The sequence below is a fragment of the Lynx rufus genome, unplaced genomic scaffold, assembly GCF_022079265.1.
Source record: "Lynx rufus isolate CCGP_SWC_20201006 ecotype Redwood Valley unplaced genomic scaffold, mLynRuf1.p SCAF_1, whole genome shotgun sequence".
In the NCBI taxonomy this organism is placed as follows: Eukaryota; Metazoa; Chordata; class Mammalia; order Carnivora; family Felidae; genus Lynx; species Lynx rufus.
Window position 1 is genome coordinate 183,182,586 of NW_025814823.1, and position 24,221 is coordinate 183,206,806.

Consider the following 24,221-nt stretch of genomic DNA (forward strand, 5'->3'; position numbering starts at 1 on the left):
CATACTTTGCTTGAGACTCAGAAGTCAGACATACAATTTCAAAAGGAAGAAGAAGAATTGGTTCATGGCTGTGCCTATCAGCCACCCATGTGGGCCCAGCCATCAGCTGTGGTTGCCAAGCAGACAGCTAAAAACACCTAAGCAGGACAGGACCAGACAAAGGTAGATCTTTCTATGACATCATGGAGAGATGACTGACTTCAGAGCTCCCAGACTCCACAGCTTCCAGCTGCGTCATTGTTGATGTGTCACCCCTAGAGTCATTTTTGCCATCAGGATAGCTGAAGCTTATGGACCTCTCCTTGTGGCACTTCCTAGTCTTCCCAGGGTTTTAGCTGAGGCCCAGGGATCATCACTGCCTTAAGGGCAGATTGCTTAGGGGGTACCCATGGGGGATTGTCTGGCCATGCATTCTCCAGCTCCATAGGGCTTTACCAGGGGCTTTTCAAACCCAACATACTCCAGGATATCCCTGAGCACATCTTCCTGTCCATACACCAACCTACCAAAATGGTCATAAATGGTCAGAGTATGCTGGGTGTGCATGCAGATGATGAGCTGGCCATACATGTTGCTCTGGTGTAATAGACTTGAACAGTGAAGTTGAACCACCAGGCGTGGATCTAAAGATCCTATGAAGCTCCAGCAGATAGTCATATATTTGATGTCCCAGACCATGTCCGGAAAAAAAAAAATTTTTTTTCAGTCACCAAGGTGTGAAGCCAGTCATGGTCTGAGTTATTTAGACAAAGGTGATCTTCAGTAAAGATATCCTTAGCTTTTTCAGGATTAGGATTACGTTCTCTACTCCTCCATATTGAGCATTTTTTTTTTTAATTTTTTTTTCAACGTTTATTTATTTTTGGGACAGAGAGAGACAGAGCATGAACGGGGGAGGGGCAGAGAGAGAGGCAGACACAGAATCGGAAACAGGCTCCAGGCTCCGAGCCATCAGCCCAGAGCCTGACGCGGGGCTCGAACTCACGGACCGCGAGATCGTGACCTGGCTGAAGTCGGACGCTTAACCGACTGCGCCACCCAGGCGCCCCCATATTGAGCATTTTGATGCCAATATTTTCTTCAATCTCTCACTTCTCTGTGCCAATCTTTCCTTTGAAAGAGAGGACAAGTGAGTATCACCCTCTTGAGGAACAACGATGTCAAAGATACCAGCCGTACAGGCCAAGCGTAGGGGATGCTCCAAACATCTGGAGGAGTGACCAGTCCTTCTTTCCGGGCATGTCTTATAAACTCCATTTCCGATTTGTATTTGGGTTCATAAGTAGGAGGTGTGAAATGTTTCTTAACCCTCACTGGAACTACAACTGTGGACTGAATCACCAGGACTGGCTGCCAAGACCACCACACTAAAGCTCTGGATAAACAAAGCAAACCCCATGGTGTGAGGGCTGCCACTTTTTTCCTTAAAATATACTTTAATACTTTTAAAAAGCAGAAAGGAGGAACAATCAAAGATCAGAGGGACAAAGTAAAGAACAATCATGACAAAATTATATAAAATGTTAATGAACTAAATGCTGTCAGTAAAAGTCAGAAATTGTCAAAATACACACACAAGAAAGACTCAATAATATAATGTATGTTGTACATTATAAATAATGCATATGTAATACAAATCTACAAATATAACTTAAATAAAAAGACAGGTTAAAAGTAAATAGACGGTAACAGACATCATGCAAAGAGTAAGCAAGTAGACTAAATGGCTAAATTAAGAGCAGGAAAAAAAATTCAGGACAAAAAATATTACTGTAGAAAAGACATTTAAAAATGATAAAAGATTTAATTCATGAAGATGATATAATAATTTTAAGTATGGGCACATCTAGTGATGGAAATTCAACATATGTGAGATACAAATTAACCGAATTAAAAATAGGAAAAGATAATACCAAACATATAGCCAGAGATTTAAACAGAATTCTCAGCACTAAATAGAACATAAAAACAAAACAAAACAAACAAACAGTAAAAATGGAGATGATTTCAATAGTACTAGCAATCATATTCAGCTAATATTTTTTTCAACTTATAAAATACACCAACTGCAGAAAATACATTTCTTAATTGTATGTATTCTCTAAATAGTCAAATCTGTTGTCTCATACAAGAAACTTAAGTTTTAAAAATTGCATCTAGATAGAGTATATTGCTACTACAAAGGAATTAAATTTTTAAAAAACAGCATATTTAAGAACGCTCAACTATTTCTATATTAAGCAACACACTTTTTTTTTTAAATTTTGATGTTTATTTTTGAGAGAGAGAGAGAGAGAGAGAGACAGACAGCGCATGAGCAGGGGAGGGGCAGAGAGAGGTAGACGCAGAATGTGAAGCAGGCTCCAGGCTCTGAGCTGTCAGCACAGAGCCTGACATGGGGCTTTAACCCATGGACTACGAGATCATGACTTGAGCCAAAGCCAGTTGCTTAACTGACTGAGCCACCTGGGTGTCCCTAAACAACACATTCCTTAAATATCAAGGGTCAAATAATAAAAAATAATAATGAAAAATAAAGTATTTTAAACTGAAAATATTTTGTTATTTATAATAAAAGCATATAAAAATTTAGGATGCCAGTAAAGCAGTGCTTTGAGGAAAATTTATAGCATTTAAGGTTTACTTTAGAAAATAAGAAATATTTTAAAATGATGACCTATAGTTTTAAGTATTTAGAAAAAAATAAAGAAATGCAAACTACAAGAAGCCAACGGAAAGAGATAATAAAGATATAAGCTAAAGAAAGAAAATTTTATATGCCACAAGTAATTTTTTGCAATGAATTTTGAAAAGAATCACAACACAACTAATTAGTTCAGCCAGACTAATCAAGGGGATAAAAGAGTGTATGTGAGTGAGAGAACACACAATTATCAGTATCAGGAATGAAAGAAATGTTATCATTAGTAAAATTATAGACAAAAGACATCAAATGGATGAAATAATTATGAACAATTTCATTACCACAAATTTGACAATCTAGATAATGTGAAAATAATCCCTTAAAAATTACAAAAATAAGACAAATTTAAATGGAAAAGATAGATCACTTAGTATAAAAAAATGGGATATGTTACAGTAGATATTTTTTAAAAGATCCACAAAGAAAATTCCAGGTGCAGAATTGAATTCTGCCCGAATTTTAAGGTAAAAATAACATCTATTTTATACAAAATCTTATTGAAACTTGAGAAAGAACACTTCCCAACCATATTTATGAGGAGAGTGTAATTTTAATACCGAAATCTGTCAAAAATAGTACAAAATAAGACAATTACAGCCCTCTGTCTTTCATGAAAATAGATCAAGTTATTTCACATTATTAGAAAGTCAAACCAATAAATATATGCTAGGGTAATACAACAAGATCTAGTAGAGTTTATCAGGAAGGCCAAACCGGCTCCAATATTGAAAAATAATGTAATTTACCATATAACAGAATGAAGCCCTAAAAACACAATAGGTAAATAAAATATATTGATAAAATTCAGATTTATGATTAACAACAACAACCAACACCTCTTAACCCACTATTAATAGAAGGAAACTTCCTCAATGTGATAAAGAGCATCTATTTGTTTCTTTAGAACTATAGCCAACACCCCAGCAATCAGGGTCAAGGGCAAGGATGCCCACTCTCACTAGTTCTTACAACATTGTCCTGGATATCTTAACTCTAAATATAATGCATTAACATAAAAGTTATCAAGATTCCAAAGAATGAAACAAACTGCTTTTATTTGCTGATGAAATAAGCATTTACAAAGAAAATCCTAAAGTACTGACAAAACAACTGTTAAAATTAATATCTTAGGATCCAAGGTTAAAAAAGTCAATTGTCTTCTAATATGCCAGCAAGAGATAACTTGTAAATCAAAGTTTAAAGATTTATCTTACAACAGTTTCCAAAAATTGTAAAACATTTAGGTTAAATATAAATTAACAGATCTCTTCCCAGAAAATTAAAAAGCATTGCTGGGGGAAAATAAAGAAGAATCTAAATGAATGGGACAGTGTACTGTATTCATGGGTTTTAAAACTCAACATCGTTGACATGTATTTTTCCTCAAATGGATCCATGAGAACAATCTCAATCATGATCCCAAAACCTATTTTGTTTTTTTTTGTTTTTTTTGTTTTTTTTTTTTATGAAATTTATTGACAAATTGGTTTCCATACAACACCCAGTGCTCATCCCAAAAGGTGCCCTCCTCAATACCCATCACCCACCCTCCCCTCCCTCCCACCCCCCATCAACCCTCAGTTTGTTCTCAGTTTTTAACAGTCTCTTATGCTTTGGCTCTCTCCCACTCTAACGTCCTTTTTTTTTTTTTTTCCTTCCCCTCCCCCATGGGTTCCTGTTAAGTTTCTCAGGATCCACATAAGAGTGAAACCATATGGTATCTGTCTTTCTCTGTATGGCTTATTTCACTTAGCATCACACTCTCCAGTTCCATCCACGTTGCTACAAAAGGCCATATTTCATTTTTTCTCATTGCCACGTAGTATTCCATTGTGTATATAAACCACAATTTCTTTATCCATTCATCAGTTGATGGACATTTAGGCTCTTTCCATAATTTGGCTATTGTTGAGAGTGCTGCTATGAACATTGGGGTACAAGTGCCCCTATGCATCAGTACTCCTGTATCCCTTGGGTAAATTCCTAGCAGTGCTATTGCTGGGTCATAGGGTAGGTCTATTTTTAATTTTCTGAGGAACCTCCACACTGCTTTCCAGAGCGGCTGCACCAATTTGCATTCCCACCAACAGTGCAAGAGGGTTCCCGTTTCTCCACATCCTCTCCAGCATCCATAGTCTCCTGATTTGTTCATTTTGGCCACTCTGACTGGCGTGAGGTGATACCTGAGTGTGGTTTTGATTTGTATTTCCCTGATAAGGAGCGACGCTGAACATCTTTTCATGTGTCTGTTGGCCATCTGGATGTCTTCTTTAGAGAAGTGTCTATTCATGTTTTCTGCCCATTTCTTCACTGGGTTATTTGTTTTTCGGGTGTGGAGTTTGGTGAGCTCTTTATAGATTTTAGATACTAGCCCTTTGTCCGATATGTCATTTGCAAATATCTTTTCCCATTCCGTTGGTTGCCTTTTAGTTTTGTTGGTTGTTTCCTTTGCTGTGCAGAAGCTTTTTATCTTCATAAGGTCCCAGTAATTCACTTTTGCTTTTAATTCCCTTGACTTTGGGGATGTGTCGAGTAAGAGATTGCTACGGCTGAGGTCAGAGAGGTCTTTTCCTGCTTTCTCCTCTAAGGTTTTGATGGTTTCCTGTCTCACATTCAGGTCCTTTATCCATTTTGAGTTTATTTTTGTAAATGGTGTGAGAAAGTGGTCTAGTTTCAACCTTCTGCATGTTGCTGTCCAGTTCTCCCAGCACCATTTGTTAAACAGGCTGTCTTTTTTCCATTGGATGTTCTTTCCTGCTTTGTCAAAGATGAGTTGGCCATACGTTTGTGGGTCTAGTTCCGGGGTTTCTATTCTATTCCATTGGTCTGTGTGTCTGTTTTTGTGCCAATACCATGCTGTCTTGATGATGACAGCTTTGTAGTAGAGGCTAAAGTCTGGGATTGTGATGCCTCCTGCTTTGGTCTTCTTCTTCAAAATTCCTTTGGCTATTCGGGGCCTTTTGTGGTTCCATATGAATTTTAGGATTGCTTGTTCTAGTTTCGAGAAGAATGCTGGTGCCATTTTGATTGGGATTGCATTGAATGTGTAGATAGCTTTGGGTAGTATTGACATTTTGACAATATTTATTTTTCCAATCCATGAGCAGGGAATGTCTTTCCATTTCTTTAAATCTTCTTCAATTATCTTCATAAGCTTTCTATAGTTTTCAGCATACAGATCCTTTACATCTTTGGTTAGATTTATTCCTAGGTATTTTATGCTTCTTGGTGCAATTGTGAATGGGATCAGTTTCTTTATTTGTCTTTCTGTTGCTTCATTGTTAGTGTATAAGAATGCAACTGATTTCTGTACATTGATTTTGTATCCTGCAACTTTGCTGAATTCATGTATCAGTTCTAGCAGACTTTTGGTGGAGTCTATCGGATTTTCCATGTATAATATCATGTCATCTGCAAAAAGCGAAAGCTTGACTTCATCTTTGCCAATTTTGATGCCTTTGATTTCCTTTTGTTGTCTGATTGCTGATGCTAGCACTTCCAGCACTATGTTAAACAACAACGGTGAGAGTGGGCATCCCTGTCGTGTTCCTGATCTCAGGGAAAAAGCTCTCAGTTTTTCCCCGTTGAGGATGATGTTAGCTGTGGGCTTTTCATAAATGGCTTTTATGATCTTTAAGTATGTTCCGTCTATCCCGACTTTCTCAAGGGTTTTTATTAAGAAAGGGTGCTGGATTTTGTCAAAGGCCTTTTCTGCATCGATTGACAGGATCATATGGTTCTTCTCTTTTTTTTTGTTAATGTGATGTATCACGTTGATTGATTTGCGAATGTTGAAACAGCCCTGCATCCCAGGAATGAATCCCACTTGATCATGGTGAATAATTCTTTTTATATGCTGTTGAATTCGATTTGCTAGTATCTTATTGAGAATTTTGGCATCCATATTCATCAGGGATATTGGCCTGTAGTTCTCTTTTTTTACTGGGTCTCTGTCTGGTTTAGGAATCAAAGTAATACTGGCTTCATAGAATGAGTCTGGAAGTTTTCCTTCCCTTTCTATTTCTTGGAATAGCTTGAGAAGGATAGGTATTATCTCTGCTTTAAACGTCTGGTAGAACTCCCCTGGGAAGCCATCTGGTCCTGGACTCTTCTTTGTTGGGAGATTTTTGATAACCGATTCAATTTCTTCGCTGGTTATGGGTCTGTTCAAGCTTTCTATTTCCTCCTGATTGAGTTTTGGAAGAGTGTGGGTGTTCAGGAATTTGTCCATTTCTTCCAGGTTGTCCAATTTGTTGGCATATAATTTTTCATAGTATTCCCTGATAATTGTTTGTATCTCTGAGGGATTGGTTGTAATCATTCCATTTTCATTCATGATTTTATCTATTTGGGTCATCTCCCTTTTCTTTTTGAGAAGCCTGGCTAGAGGTTTGTCAATTTTGTTTATTTTTTCAAAAAACCAACTCTTGGTTTCGTTGATCTGCTCTACAGTTTTTTTAGATTCTATATTGTTTATTTCTGCTCTGATCTTTATTATTTCTCTTCTTCTGCTGGGTTTAGGCTGCCTTTGCTGTTCTGCTTCTATTTCCTTTAGGTGTGCTGTTAGATTTTGTATTTGGGATTTTTCTTGTTTCTTGAGATAGGCCTGGATTGCAATGTATTTTCCTCTCAGGACTGCCTTCGCTGCGTCCCAAAGCGTTTGGATTGTTGTATTTTCATTTTCGTTTGTTTCCATATATTTTTTGATTTCTTCTCTAATTGCCTGGTTGACCCACTCATTCGTTAGTAGGGTGTTCTTTAACCTCCATGCTTTTGGAGGTTTTCCAGACTTTTTCCTGTGGTTGATTTCAAGCTTCATAGCATTGTGGTCTGAAAGTATGCATGGTATAATTTCAATTCTTGTAAACTTATGAAGGGCTGTTTTGTGACCCAGTATATGATCTATCTTGGAGAATGTTCCATGTGCACTCGAGAAGAAAGTATATTCTGTTGCTTTGGGATGCAGAGTTCTAAATATATCTGTCAAGTCCATCTGATCCAGTGTCTCATTCAGGGCCCTTGTTTCTTTATTGACCGTGTGTCTAGATGATCTATCCATTTCTGTAAGTGGGGTGTTAAAGTCCCCAGCAATTACCACATTCTTATCAATAAGGTTGCTTCTGTTTATGAGTAATTGTTTTATATATTTGGGGGCTCCGGTATTCGGCGCATAGACATTTATAATTGTTAGCTCTTCTTGATGGATAGACCCTGTAACTATTATATAATGTCCTTCTTCATCTCTTGTTACAGCCTTTAATTTAAAGTCTAGTTTGTCTGATATAAGTATGGCTACTCCAGCTTTCTTCTGGCTTCCAGTAGCATGATAAATAGTTCTCCATCCCCTCACTCTGAATCTAAAGGTGTCCTCAGGTCTAAAATGAGTCTCTTGTAGACAGCAAATAGATGGGTCTTGTTTTTTTATCCATTCTGATACCCTATGTCTTTTGGTTGGCGCATTTAATCCATTTACGTTCAGTGTTATTATAGAAAGATACGGGTTTAGAGTCATTGTGATGTCTGTATGTTTTATGCTTGTAGTGATGTCTCTGGTACTTTGTCTCACAGGGTCCCCCTTAGGATCTCTTGTAGGGCTGGTTTAGTGGTGACAAATTCCTTCAGTTTTTGTTTGTTTGGGAAGACCTTTATCTCTCCTTCTATTCTAAATGACAGACTTGCTGGATAAAGGATTCTCGGCTGCATATTTTTACTGTCTAGCACCCTGAAAATCTCGTGCCAATTCTTTCTGGCCTGCCAAGTTTCAAAAGAGAGATCAGTCACGAGTCTTATAGGTCTCCCATTATATGTGAGGGCACGTTTACACCTTGCTGCTTTCAGAATTTTCTCTTTATCCTTGTATTTTGCCAGTTTCACTATGATATGTCGTGCAGAAGATCGATTCAAGTTACGTCTGAAGGGAGTTCTCTGTGCCTCTTGGATTTCAATGCCTTTTTCCTTCCCCAGTTCAGGGAAGTTCTCAGCTATAATTTCTTCAAGTACCCCTTCAGCACCTTTCCCTCTCTCTTCCTCCTCTGGGATACCAATTATGCGTATATTATTTCTTTTTAGTGTATCACTTAGTTCTCTAATTTTCCCCTCATACTCCTGGATTTTTTTATCTTTCTTTTTCTCAGCTTCCTCTTTTTCCATAACTTTATCTTCTAGTTCACCTATTCTCTCCTCTGCCTCTTCCATCCGAGCCGTGGTGGTTTGCATTTTGTTTTGCATTTCATTTAAAGCGTTTTTCAGCTCCTCGTGACTGTTCCTTAGTCCCTTGATCTCTGTAGCAAGAGATTCTCTGCTGTCCTGTATGCTGTTTTCCAGCCCAGCGATTAATTTTATGACTATTATTCTAAATTCACTCTCTGTTATATTATTTAAATCCTTTTTGATCAGCTCATTAGCTGTTGTTATTTCCTGGAGATTCTTCTGAGGGGAATTCTTCCGCTTGGTCATTTTGGATAGTCCCTGGTGTGGTGAGGGCCTGCAGGGCACTTCCCCTGTGCTGTGGTGTATAACTGGAGTTGGTGGGCGGGGCCGCAGTCCGACCTGATGTCTGCCCCCAGCCCACCGCTGGGGCCACAGTCAGACTGGTGTGTGCCTTCTCTTCCCCTCTCCTAGGGGCGGGATTCACTGTGGGGTGGCGTGGCCCGTCTGGGCTACTTGCACACTGCCAGGCTTGTGATGCTGGGGATCTGGCGTATTAGCTGGGGTGGGTAGGCAAGGTGCACGGCGGCAGGGGGGGCAGGCTTAGCTTGCTTCTCCTTAGGTGATCCACTTCAGGAGGGGCCCTGTGGCAGCCGGAGGGAGTCAGATCCGCTGCTGGAGGTTTGGCTCCGCAGAAGCACAGAGTTGGGTGTTCGAGCGGAGCGAGCAATTTCCCTGGCCGGAACCGGTTCCCTTTGGGATTTTGGCTGGGGGATGGGCGGGGGAGATGGCGCTGGCGAGCGCCTTTGTTCCCCACCAAACTGAGCTCTGTCGTCCGGGGGCTCCGCAGCTCACCCTCCCTTTGTCCTCCAGCCTTCCCGCTTTCCGAGCAGAGCTGTTAACTTATGACCTCCCAGACGCTAAGTCGCGCTTGCTGTGGGAACACAGTCCGTCAGGCCCCTCCGCTTTTGCAAGCCGGACTCGGGGGCTCTGCTTGGCCGGCGAGCCGCCCCTCCGCCCCGGCTCCCTCCCGCCAGTCCGTGGAGCGCGCACCGCCTCGCCGCCCTTCCTACCCTCTTCCGTGGGCCTCTCGTCTGCACTTGGGTCTGGTGACTCCGTTCTGCTAATCCTCTGGCGGTTTTCTGGGTTATTTAGGCAGGTGTAGGTGGAATCTAAGTGATCAGCAGGACGCGCGGTGAGCCCAGCGTCCTCCTACACCGCCATCTTCCCAGAATCCCCAAAAGCCTATTTTGTAAAACTTGTCATGCTAATTCTTAAATTCATATGACATTGCAAATGACTAAAATATCTAAAACAATCTTCAAATAAACAACTAATGTGGAAAGACTTCCACTACTTGACATCAAGACTAAAAATAAAGCTACAGTAATCAACACAGTATGATACTGAAATAAATACTGATGAATAGATAAATGGAAAAAAAAAAGTCCAGAAATTGTTGCACAAAAATGGTCATTTTTTTAAAGAAAGGTACTAAATCATTCCATTTCAGAAAAGAAACTCTTTCCAAAAAAATAGTTCTGGAAAAACTGAATATTGACATAATAAAGAAATATCATTATCTCCTCCAGTACACAAAAATAATTCAGGATTCATCAGCGATCTTATTACAAAGTGTAAACTGTAAACCTTTACAAGAAACCATAGACAAGTATCTTCATCATTTGGAGTAGGCAAATGTTTTTATATGGATTATAGAAGGCAAGAAATTTAATAGGAAAGAAGAAGTTAGACTGTACCAAACTAAATAAGCTGTACTTTCTCTAAAGACATTGTTAATGAAGTTAATAAGCTACCAACTTGGAGAAATTATATATATATTATGTAAATATATATAAATGTCATGCCATGCATGACATATATAAAACACTTATAACAGAATAATAAAAAAGAAACCTCCTTCCCTAAAATAAGCAAAATATTTTAACAGACCTTTCAGAAAGGGAGATATAGGAATGGCCCACAGTCACAGGAAAAAAAAAATTTCAATGTTGTTATTCATTAGAGAAATGCACATATCAATCACAAAGAGATAAAACTTCATACCTACTAGAATGGCTAAAACTGAAAGGTAACATACAACAAATGTGCCATGAACGTGCAACAACTAAAACTCTAGTGTTTTGTTAATAGGGATGTTAAATAATATCTCTAGTTTTAACCAAGACAAATAAAAATGTTATGTATGTACATAAATGAATTTTATAATAATGTCCAAAATAGTTGATCCCTGATAGCCAAGTATTATAAATGTCCTAGGTATACATCAACTGGAAAGTTTATAAGAAACCTATTGCATATTTATACAGAATACTATCCGGCAATAAAAAGAAGACAGACCAAGCAATTTGGACATTTAGATATAGGTATTCATATATACACACATTATACATTTTTATGTATTTAAAATGAGATAAAAGTACATAATATATGCTTCAATTTATATGAAACTCCAGAACAAGAAAAAAATGTTCTTCATTGAAAAAATAAACCCGAACAATATTTGTCTCTGGAGGGTGTAAATGGAAATTGACAGAAATCAAACATAAGGACACTTTCTAGACTGACGGATGCAAACGTTCTATTGAATCTTTGACAGGGGTTTGGGTTACAGAGTGAATCTATACTTATGAGACATCAATACTTGTTTTATTGCATGTAAATTTTAATTAAAAAAGTACACATTGCACACAAATCTTGGACTCTAATGATGTGCCAGCTGAACAATTTAGTACATAGTGTATTGATGTCTGAAATTTAGTGTGAAATTCACCCAAAATAGGATGAACTAATAGAGGGACGGAGATATGGATGCATAGGTACAAATGTGTTGATGTTTTTTTCTTAAAGATTATAGTTAAATATTAATGGTAAAGTTTGAGAAGATGGTGTGTGTGTGTGTGTGTGTGTGTGTGTGTCTGTGACTCAGCCATAAAATGAATGGCTGCCACAGGAATGAAATCTCGCCATTTGTGACAACACAGATAGACCTAAGTATAATGCTGTATGAAATAGGTCTGAGAAAGACAAGCACTGTATGATTTCACTTATATGTGGAATTTAAAAAACAAACAAACCAACAAGCAAAATGAAACACAGAACTGGTGGTTGCCAGAAGAGATGGGGTCAGGGGATGGGCGAGACAGGTTAAGGGAATTGAAAGGTACAAACTTCCAGTTATAAAATAAATAAGCCCGATAGATGTAAAGGACGACATAGGAAATATAGTTAATAATATTGTAGTAACTCTGTATGGTGGCAATAAGTAGACTTACAGCAGTGATCATTTCATAACGTATATAAATGTTGAATCAATACGCTGTACACGTGATACTAATATAATATTGTATGTCAACTATACTTCCATCATATTAAGTTGGGAGGTGGGCATACAGATTCTCTGTCAATTTTTCCAACTTTGTTATGTGTTTGAGTACTTCTTAATAAAATATTGGAAGGGCACCTGGGTGGCTCAGTAGGTTAAGGGTCTGACTTCGGCTCAGGTCATGATCTCACGGTCTGTGAGTTCGAGCCCCGCATCGGGCTCTGTGCTGACAGCTCGGAGCCTGGACCCTGCTTCGGATTCTGTGTCTCCCTCTCTCTCTGACCCTCCCCTGTTCATGCTCTGTCTGTCTCTGTCTCAAAAATAAATAAACGTTAAAAAAATTTTATAAAAATATAAAGTATTGGAAAAAAGGAAGAAATCAATGGTAATAGGCATTTATATATTATAATTTTATAATTACTTATATACATATTAAATTTTAGAATTATTTCCTTATTATCTAATTTTCACATACTGTATATTTGCATATCACTAAACACATACACACATATTTCCATATAGTGTACAGTAGCATCAATCAGCCAAATCTTTCAACTTAGATCAATCTCAGAAGCTCCATCAAATTAAAAAACAACAACAATCAAACCCCAAACAAAAGAGCTAACAGAAGCTGTTGAGAACATGGGAACATCCAAGGCAACCAGGACTTGAGGAACCAAGTTTTCCGAATAAAAGAAAAAGCTCCAAGATGAGCAAACGTTGTCAGTTTTTGTATTGAGCTATTTGCTGAGCCTTAAGCTGTCTGGGATGAGGGACGGTGCCTTCAGTTTAGGACTTTCTGTGATCTGACAGGGATACAGGTATAAAACTGCATTTCAAGTTTACCAAGGAGGCCATGTCTTGAGGGGCCAAGATCCCAGAGCAATAAAGGATTGCAGAGTTTAGCATTATTTTTCCCCTCAAGCTATTTGTCAATTTCCAAGTCAGTGGGGAAGAGATTAAGAATCCAATGAGAAAACTGCATCTAAGAAGGAAGGAAACATAACAGCACTTCTGGTACTCTCGCTTTCCTGTGGCCACAAAAACTGGAGTTTGAAAATGCCAAAAAGGAGGAAATCTGCCAAACATCCTCCTTCTAGGCTTTCAGTTGAGAGCCCTGAGGGCTGTGCTTGAGATATATGTGCAAAGTGGAAATAGTTTAGACCTCAAAAGACTGAAGCACAGACTTAGACCATCTCAAACTCTGATTGCCTTTTCTCTAATTGCCTGCCAGAAGAAAACTAAGTCCTCCCTGGAGGAAAACATCATACTCAAGAACCTCTATTTTTTTTCCACACACTGTCTTCAGAAATGAATTTTTAAAATACTGGATGCACCACTTCCATTCAACATTGTACTGGAATTATCAGTTTAATAATAAGAAGGACAAATCAAAAAGTAAGGACTTGAAAGAAAGAATACTGTCATTATTCTGAAAAAATAATTATGTACATAAAAAATCTAAAGGAATCTAATTATTAGTAAGTAAATTTAGGTAGTTTGCAAAGGAGAATGTCAGGATACAAAAATCAAATATATTTCCATATACAAGCAACACACAACCAAAATTGAAAACTTAACACTTATGGTAGAGCACAGAGGAATTTTAGGGCAGTTAAAATACTCTGTATGATACTATAGTGGTGGATACATGTCATTATACACTTGCCCAAACCAGCAGAATGTACAGAGTCAAGTGTGAACCATAATATAAACTATGGCCTTTGGGTGGGAATAATCTGTCAATGTAGGCTGATCAATTACAACCAATGTACCACTCTGTTGCTGGAAATGTTCATAATGTGGAGGACTATACATGTGTGGGGATAGAGGATATATGAAAAATCTGTGTCTTCCACTCACTTCTGCAATGAACCTAAAATTTCTCTAAAAATATAAAGATTTTTTGGGGCACCTGGGTGGCTCAGTCGGTTAGGCGTCCGACTTCGGCTCAGGTCATGATCTCACAGTTCATGGTTCAAGCCCCGCGTTGGGCTCTGTGCTGACAGCTCAGAGCCTGGAACCTGTTTCAGATTCTGTGTCTGCCTCTCACTCTGCCCCTCCTCTGTTCATGCTTTGTTTCTGTCTCTAAAATAAACATTTAAAAAATCTCTCTCTCTCTCTCTCTCTCTACATATATATATAAATCTATATATATATTTAAATGTTTACACTAAGAGCATAAAACATCAAACATCTTTTTAAAAATCTGCAAGAGATGTGGAAAACCTCAACATAACTTTATACAAAACACCAATGAAAAACTTAAAGCATTAAAACAAATTGAGCATTAGCTAAGATAATTTTGAATATGAACAAACTCAACAGCTTATGCTATCAGACATCAAGCTTTGCCATACTACAAAGCCACAGTAATTAATAAAGTGTCGTTCTTATAAATGAATAGGAAAGAATAGTAATTTTTTAGACCTTTTATAAAGGTACTACTGACTAAAATGGGAAAAGGATGGTCTTTTCCATCAGTTGTGCGGGGTCAGTCCAAAACAAATATAAAAATGAATCTTTTTTATTTTAAATTATACATAAAAATAAATTACAGATAGTTTTTAGACTTGCATATGAATCTAAAATGATAATTTTTTTAGAAGATCACAAAAGTAACTAATTTCTAACTGTGGCATGAAAAGGTATTTCTTTATCTGGATCCTAAGTCACTGACCATAAAGGGAAGACTGAAAAATTGTATTTCATTAACATTAGAAACTTCAATTCATCATGCCTCTCTTTCTGGGGGAAAAAAAAAGAAAAGTAGCTATTAACAGAGTGAAAAGACAGGAACGAAATATAGCCAACAACAACAAAAGACTCTCGGTACAGTTAATCATCAGAAAGAGATAAATTAAAACTTTAATGGGAACAGATTTGCTGGAATGGCTAAAATATAAGCTTGACGATATCAAGTGTGGGTAAAAATATGGTTTAACTGGAATCCTAATACTTTGCTGGTGTGAATGTTAATTGGTAAAAGTCAATTGTTATAAATTCCATCTCCTTACAATTCCATGCTTAGGTATAATACCAAACAGAAAGGTGTATATTTAAGCACCATAAGACATATGAAAAGATGTCCATAGCAGTGTAATTTACAATACTTTTAAACAATAGAATGAATCAATTATGGCATATTTATCTAATGGTATTCTATAAACAAATGGAATGAAATCAATTTGTTTTACTCTATAACCTGGATGAATTTCAAAAACATACTGTTAAATTTAAAAAAAAAAACAAAAAAGAGTACTCACTATAATCATTTCTTTATCTTCAAAAGCATATGAAGCCAACCAATGTTGAAATAACTCAGGAAAGTGGTTATTAACAGGGTGAGATTCATAGGACTGATAGGGAACACAGGTAGATTTCTGGGCTTATGGTAATATTCTATTTCTCCATCAGGACTGAAGTTACACAGATGTGTCCTCTTTTCTTTTTTTTTTTTTAATGTTTATTTATTTTTGAGAGAGACAGAGAGTGAGAAGGGAAGGGGCAGAGAGAGAGGAATACACAGAATGTGAAGCAGGCTCCAGGCTCTGAGCTGTCAGTACGGAGCCCGACGCGGGGCTCAAACCCACAGACTGAGAGATCATGACCTGAACCGAAGTCGGAAGCCTAACTGACTGAGTCACCCAGGCACCTGTGTCCTCTTTTTAAAAAGTCATTGAGTTGATAAATATGGTATACAACTTTTCAGTAAGTATATTATACTTCAAGACAATTTTCCTAAATATCAATGGTGTAAATGATATAGGTAAACCTCTAGAGAGATGATTTATTTATTTATTTATTCGTTCATTCATTCATTCATTCATTCAGAGAGAGCCACATGAGAGTAAGGGAGGATCAGAGAGAGAGAGAGAGAGAGGGAGAGAGAGAATCACCATCAGGCTCCATGCTGTCGGCACAGAGCCCAATATGGGGTTTGATCTCACAAACTATGAGATCAAGACCTGAGCTGAAATCAAGAGTTGGACACTTATCTGACTGAGCCACCCAGGCACCCCAGGTTAGGATTCCTATTTCTTATTACCAAAAGACAGAATGGTTTGAATATCTAGTCATCTGCATATGAACTTTCTTTTAGTCTCTACAGATTAAATAAGAAATCAATGTAAATATTTTAGCATATTCCTGTAATTATTCATGCTTTCTCACCTATATATTTTTATACACCAAACAGGGTTCTAGAGTCTTTTTGAGAGCTTGGTCTTGCAATAGTAAGTTCTGTCTAGGCCCCTATAAATCTGATAAACCTATAAATCTGATAAATGAACAATTCCAGAGGTGCTATTTGAATGGATGTTATTAAGAATATATGGTTCTAGAATGGGCATCAAAAGCTTTCTTACTTTCCATATAGGCCACAAGAAATACTTGCTCATTGCCTCATGTTGATATGCTTGTTAATTAGATCTTGCATTGTTGAACTTACTTTAAATTGAGATACGATTATTTGTATATATATACACACATATATTTGTATGTATATATATTATTTGTATATATATGTGGGCATGAGATAAAATGATCTGTATATGTACATATATATATACATATATATGTATGTATGCATTATACATATGTAAATATATGTGTACTTTACTTATATATATGAATAGGCCTGTTTTCTTGGAATATACTATGCCAGATTACTAAAAGTTTTTAAAACTTTTGGTTTGAGGCTATGTAATTAACTAAACTATGGCACACTAATAGCCAAACAATGTGCCCTCAGGGTAAATGTGCCCTTTTATTTCATTTTCTGTCCTTAAGTAACTTGTAAACTGTGATACTTGGATACAAATTATTACAAATTTATTTTTAATTTTGTTTTGTTTATTCCCAAATGCAAAGCAACTAGGATCATAGTGATGCTACCTGTGGTTAAGAGTGACTGGTCATAGCCAGGCTCCTGGAATATATTATTACTACATTTGTGATATGATTTGTAATGGGAAAAAATAAATAGCAAAAGCATATGATTATTTCTGTAATTTAACTTACATTTTCTAAAACCGGTAATAACTAGTGTAATTTAGATCTCATAAAAGAAACAGAGATGCTCTACTGAATCTAAAATCAAAGCCCATGAAAACCTTTTATACACAATGTAAACAGACATGTTTAATATAAGCATCTGCCAATCTAATCTGATAATTTTGCTCATGTTGTATTTTTTGCCCATTTGGCATGTTTTTATGCAGCAATTTATATACAACACTGTATCAGCATATATGGGGTATACAACCAGCTGTGTCCTATTATATAATTTACAGGAAAAAAATAACAAAGAAAATTGCTTTATAATGAAATATGGGGGAAAATTCTAAGATGAGAAACCTGTTGACCTATTTTCCAGTTGAGCCGACAAGGGCATATCCTGTACCTAGACCTTGGCCTGTAATGTTGACTACTCTTACCCAGATTGGCCTATCTACTCCAAAGCAAAACTTACACATTTGCTTCACAAATGAGCCTACCACTTTAAGCCAATCTTTGCAAAACAGGAAACAGCAGCATGCACTTTACTCCCCAAAAGAGTATTGTTTCTGGAAAATTTCCCCCCCAATCAGAAAATTGTAGTTCATAGTAAACAGAGTAAACAGTGATGGTGAGTAACAATGTACAATCAGAAACATGCATGAGATGAGCAGCTGCCAGTCGTTAGCACAGTTTCTGTTCACTGTTTTCCAAAGTACTGTTTATATTACTGTGGTGGTGGGGGAGGTGGATCAAGAGAATAAAATTGTACAAAATGAATATGGGTCATAGTCCTCCTCTAAGTGCCGTTCCTCCCATCTTCCACCTCCAATTAATTTCTCCCATATGTTTATTTGGTGAGTTTTTTCAAGTAAGAATCCTTTGATCAGCTATCAGTCCATCAGCTACATTCACGAGTAAACATCTCCTGCATCTTTCTTAGGTTTTAGTAGTCCATTGTCTTACAATATTTTAGACATCTTGTCAAGATTTTCTCTTCTGCAAGATGGCCACAAAGTAATTCATTTTTCTGATGACATTTAATTTTTGTGTAACTCTCTTTATTTTTGTGCAAGTCTCATCAGTCAAGTTTGTTCTATTTGATGGCCTATGTCAGTATACCTACAGTATGGTGTTACATCCCTCTGTAACTGTTGTCTGTATCCAGAGGTTAATAAATGTGTTTTCAAAAAGCTCCAAGGTGGTTCTAATACACATTCTATCAGATTCGAGTCAATGACTTAATAGATAGAATGCACTTGTCTAATGGACTACCAGTGTTTCTGGTTACGGACTGTGATTTGCCCTCGAGGATTAACACAGCAGTTTCCCTCTATGAGTTAACCTCCTATGTGGTTTGATCACAGACACAATGCTGATCATAGTGGTTGTAAGTATTTCGGTTCATAATTGTGGATCCCAGAGTATATTAATATCATGGCATTCTGAGACTTATTTCTTTTGAGTGTGCCTTTTGGTTAACATGGTTCTGTCTTGCAATTTGTAAGACTTTTTAAAGAAGAGGATCAGATTCTGGAGTATAATAACTTCCTTGGCATATGGCTCTGAGTTGACTAGCTTTGTTTAACCTTTCATCATTTGAAAACAGCACCATTTTATCTTCTACTGTCAATAGATTAACTCTAGGGGTGCCTGGGTGGCTCAGTCGGTTAAATGTCTGGCTCTTGGTTTCGGCTCAGGCCATGATCTCAGGGTTTGTGAGCTTGAGTCTGCACCAGGCTCCACGCTGACAATGCGGGGCCAGCTTGGATTCTCTCTCTCCTTCTCTCTCTCTGCCCCTATCCTGCTTGCTCTCCCTCCCTCAAAATAAATAAATAAACTTAAAACAAAACAAAACAAAAAGATTAACTCTCAATTAACTGCTCTTTCTATTAAAACCATCAACTTTTTATAGCATTTATCCTTAAGTCATGGGGCAGGCCACACACTAACCAGATTTGTGCAATGGGCATTTTTAGTGCCCTTTACACCTATCTAGTCCCCTTCTAGTATTCCCTACCTTCTCATAATCATACCCAGAATTTTACAACTGCAAATAATTACTAATAAAAATAGTACAATAGAAGTTAATATGTTGAACAATATTCTATGTTCCAAAACTATATGCGCTCAGCACTCTGCAATGTTTAATTTCCACAGAACCCTCTAGTGGAGGTATTCTTATTTTCCCTGTTTTATAGATAACAAAACCGAGGCACAGAGAGGTTAAGCAACTTTCAGGAAGTAATGTAATTCAACAGGTCGAGCCCAGGCTTGCTTTGTTATCACCTTCATTGCAGCACTGTGCTGATTCAGAGGCCAATATTACTAAGCAAACACACTCACAGGTCAACGTGCTACTGTTCACAAAGATGCTTTGAGACTTAGGTTTTGGCTTAGAAGGGGCATCTTAAAGGGAGGGGGTGTTAGGTATTGCTGGAAGATCAGGAAAGTAGTAAGTTTTAGATAAACAGAATTACTAGTCACCTTTCATACCAGATTATGTTAAACTGTTGCCCAATTTACCCACAGCATAGGAGATCAGCCATATGTGGTGATTTCAGTGTAGGGAATTAAAATGCTGTTTTATCATCTCCCATAGGAAAATAACAATTCTTCTGATAACTATTATCACCGAACATGTACTATTTACCAGTTACTGTCCAAAGCATTTTAGCTTCATATAAAAATTTGGTGTGTGGAGACAATGGTGAGGGTCACTAATAATAGTGGATATAATATCATCTTTGGGGAAGTAAGCTATTAAAATCCATACACAATGGATGTGACAGATATTTCTTACAAATTCATGAATGGAACAATCAGGAATATTCTTACCTATGACACCAGTGAACTGAGGAAAAAATTTCAAGGATACAGGACAGGAATGTTATCACAATTGAGAAACTGAATCATGTAGAGTATGCTCTGTTCTGAGCAAGGTTGTGATCAGGCAGAGGAAAATTTAGACTGCTTCAGCCACAGAGCTTGAACAAACAACAAACATAGTGACACATGGAAACATTGGCAGGCCCCACCCCAGTACCATGAGGGAGGTGGTGGCCAGTGACAGACCTCCTTGAATTGCTACCCACCTGACATACATATGTGTTACAGAGATTTGAGTCAAGCAAGCTATCAGAGCCAAAAGGCAAACATCTGAAATATATAAATGGCATCTACTTTTCTGATTTAATACTTAATGGGCAAACATGATTATACACTTTTAACATGTGGCTTTCTTTTTAGAGAATGTGCTATTTAGATTGATACTAACATCTGGTGTGTTTGATAGTTGTTTTCCCTATTGTAGATTAATATACCGGCATGTTGACATATATATGTAGTTAAGGCTCTACTGGCACGTAGGTTTAGACGGATAATTTGAGTCAATCCATAGGTAACCAGTAAGTTCAAGAAAACAAAATTCTGAGCCAGCAGGAAAGCAGGTCAGATTAGTTCCTAGGGTGAATGTCACTTAGTGAGACATAATGGCTTGCCCTCACCTGGATAAGACTCCTTCTGCACATCTGGTTTCCATTAGCCATTGCATTTTAACTGTAATGCTTTGTAATTATCACTGCATAGGACTCATTAGCTTTGTTTTTACTCAAGAGGAGACTGAGGATCACAGAGATAAAATAACTTCCTCCAGGTTAATCAACTAGGAAGGACAGAACCAAATACTGAACACAGAACTGTTGGGCTGAAAATTCCACATTCTTTTCACTCTTAGATAGGGTGCATTCCCTGAAAGAAACAAAGTTACACATCACTGATGTGGAGAGAATAATATGCCTTAAAAAGGATTCATTGTGAAAACTCTGGCAAAAGCCAAAAGCAACCAAATCAGAGAACTTAACTAATAGGTAGATTTTCAAGAGTTTCCATTTCCTATTTTTTTGTCAGTTTCCAGGAGGATTAAAAAAAAAAATCTTAAAGCTGTGTTCAGAACAGACACCCACAGGGGAAACACAGTGCCCCCTTACTGCTCACACAAGTGGGTTTACTTATCAGAAGGCTGTTGCCTAAGTAAGGAAATACAAGCTGATAGCCCCTTCTCATACCCAGTGTCTACAATTATTCTAGACATAGGCAAGAAGCAACAAATTGGCAGAAGACTCATAAGGAAAAAATACATTTGTAAGAAGAGATTATTCATTATGCTAAATTGCATTTGTCTTTCATGAAAAAAGAGGGAGGGAGTATTAATATCACAACTCAAATGACTCTCTCTCTTCACATAAAGCCTATTTTTCAGATTTTTTGAGCCAAATTGCACTGTCAGAGAATCGCTCCAAATTTCATAACCATTATTATGACTCAGGAACATTATGAACTACTCAAAGTAGAGTTTGCCTTAGGCACAATTGTGAAATAAGTGAAATACATCTTCTGGGTCCTTACTGTTCTTTCTCTAGATTTTCCCACGCCTTCTGGCACTGCCTGCTGCTGCCTCTGTTTTATTGTTTCTGTTAATGGAAGAGTTATCAGTCATTTACACTTTAGCATGAATACATGTGAATTAGCATAATGAGTGCCCTTCTTTATTTAGGGTAAGCTCATTTTAAGAATTATCTCAGGTTGTAAAATAAAAAGCTGTGTTAAAAATTTTAAGACATCAGGGACAAGATGGAAGAGCTCTTGAAGAAATCATTAAGAGATCTTTTGTATCGTTCCTGAAATGATACTATAAAGGCAATCATCTACAGAAATGATGATAAATAACTGGTGAATATTTTAACTGCAATGTCTCTTAAATTAACTCTGTATCTAAAAACTAAGACTTTCAAGGAAAGATAAAGGCAGGTGTGATGAATCATTTTCTTGCAATAACACAACTTTAGGTAGAAATTTAAACCTACCATTAGTCCTTTCTATTTTTCATGTTTGCCCCTTCCTCTTCTGTTAGGAGCACAGAGCCCTTTCTTTCCATTCCACACACAGTTTCTGCCTTGTCAAGCATTGGTCACTGGTTCCCATTATTTCTTATTCTCAGTGATGCATTCCCTACCAACCAAGTTTTCCATTTCTCAGGGACATATTTTCAACAAATGGCTATGTTAGATAACAATCTGATAAATTACTGTTTACCAAAATGGGCATGACTTAAAACTGCTTAAGGTTTAGCCATCCATATTCTTAAAGCTGCTTCTTTTTCAATATGGTCTTGCTAACCAAATGAAACGGGGCCTACCTTAAGGTTTTCAACTACAGGCATATAGCAGATATTCATTAACAGGTATATGGGCAAGTCACCTTCCCTACTTCATACCAGCAACAAAAATAGCAAGACCGAGACCAACAAGAGTAAGAGCACTGGAGAAGCAGTACGACCACTAAGACAGGACATGCGATTTTCTACTCTAGGTATGTGCAAGATTGAAGCCACTTTGATGGGACTGTGGCAAGAATGGTATAAATTAAACTCTCTGTTTGCCACACAGTCATTTTATGCATGGCGTGCAGTATTCCATAAACATCTGCGAAGCTCCCAGTCATTAGGAGGGTTAGAGGATGCAGAAATGACTGTCAACATCAAATGGTACTGGAATGATTGGATTTGCAGACAACCCCCACCTATTCATCATAGTCGGGTGCTTTAGAATTATTCCAATCACATTTTAAGTCCATCACTGCTAAAGCTTCCTGGAACAATCTGTAGGATTCTACCTCTCTTCTAGTAGATACATTGTCTCTCACTTCCATAACCCAGCAATGTCTAGAGTTTTTGATCTCAACTGCTGAAAGGAAGTTTGGATTAAAATCTTTAAGCACTCACAGAAAATGAAGTGAATCCTTTTCCTATACAGGCATAACAAAAAGTAGCTGTGTGCATGCAGATACAATTCTCTTTCTCAGTCTAGCAGTTCAGATCCCATGACCATTCCTCTTTGATCTTCCTCATGGTCTTGCTATCACTTTGAAGCAGCATGGCACGCACTCTGGGTACCAGCTTATTAAATACAGGTTATTGTTAAAAGAAAATTCCGACTGAGACTGAGCTGATTCATGTATGGTCTCCCTTGTTTACTAAGAATACTTTTGACTGGAAAATATTAAAAGGAAGCCTGCTTTTCATTTTTTTTAAGAAGTTTTAACTCCCTTTTATTTAGGAAAAAGAAAATCTTTGAAGTAAAATTTCACCGATCACTTCCCAAATTTGTTTAATCCCAAAGCCTTTGTACTTGAAGATAGTTCTGCACACAAGTGACTCAGTTAAATATATATCCTACAGTCCCATTAACTAATATTGTCATATTTTTCTTAAAAACAGAGGTTGCATAACCTATGTGTCATTGGAAAGAGTGGAGGGATTTGGAAACACTGATTGTCTTACCTGCATCAATCAGGTTTTATAGCTTATCATTTTTCATAAAAGCAAAACATGAAAAATTACATATAATTATAAAATGCTATTTGTTCAAATTCCCAAATAGATATAATAATCAAATTATCATACTTCAAAAATCACATTACATATGCATACAGAGAGAGATGTATATATAGGTATGCACTCACACTTGTGAAAGTTTGGATTCTGAGTCAAACAGACCTGTGTTTTAGGCATTTTATATACTATCTGACCTTGAAAGTTTTTTTTTTTTAACATCGATGGACCTCCATTTCCTCTTCTATAATGTAAGATTGCTGAACCTATCCTGAAAAGCTGTCGTGAGGGTGACAAATCAGGAACATGACTACTGGCGTACCTGACATTGAATAGGTAGGTTCTAATAAATAGGTGCTGCTGCTGCTGCTGCTATACATGCTGCTTGCGAGGTCATTAAGCAGCCTGAAGTAAATAAATACCCTTATCCACTCACTCAGGTTGTTTCTGTGTGAAGTAGCACCATAGGAAACCATATCTTTAAGGCAGAACACCTGCCCCTGAGACTTTCAATTTGGGGTCTGTATCGTATAGCCTGTTTTCCTTTGTCCTTCCCACCTTAATAACTATGGTTTGTGTTGCCTATGGAGGTCTCATAAGCTTCTAGTTATACCTATTTTGGCTATTCTGGAGCA

At 37.3% G+C, this 24,221-nt stretch overlaps 1 pseudogene; it reads right to left on the reverse strand.

Moving 5' to 3' along the window:
- Positions 1–272: 272 nt before the first annotated feature.
- LOC124510063 (39S ribosomal protein L45, mitochondrial-like) lies at positions 273–22,301 on the reverse strand (annotated as a pseudogene).
- Positions 22,302–24,221: the final 1,920 nt, after the last annotated feature.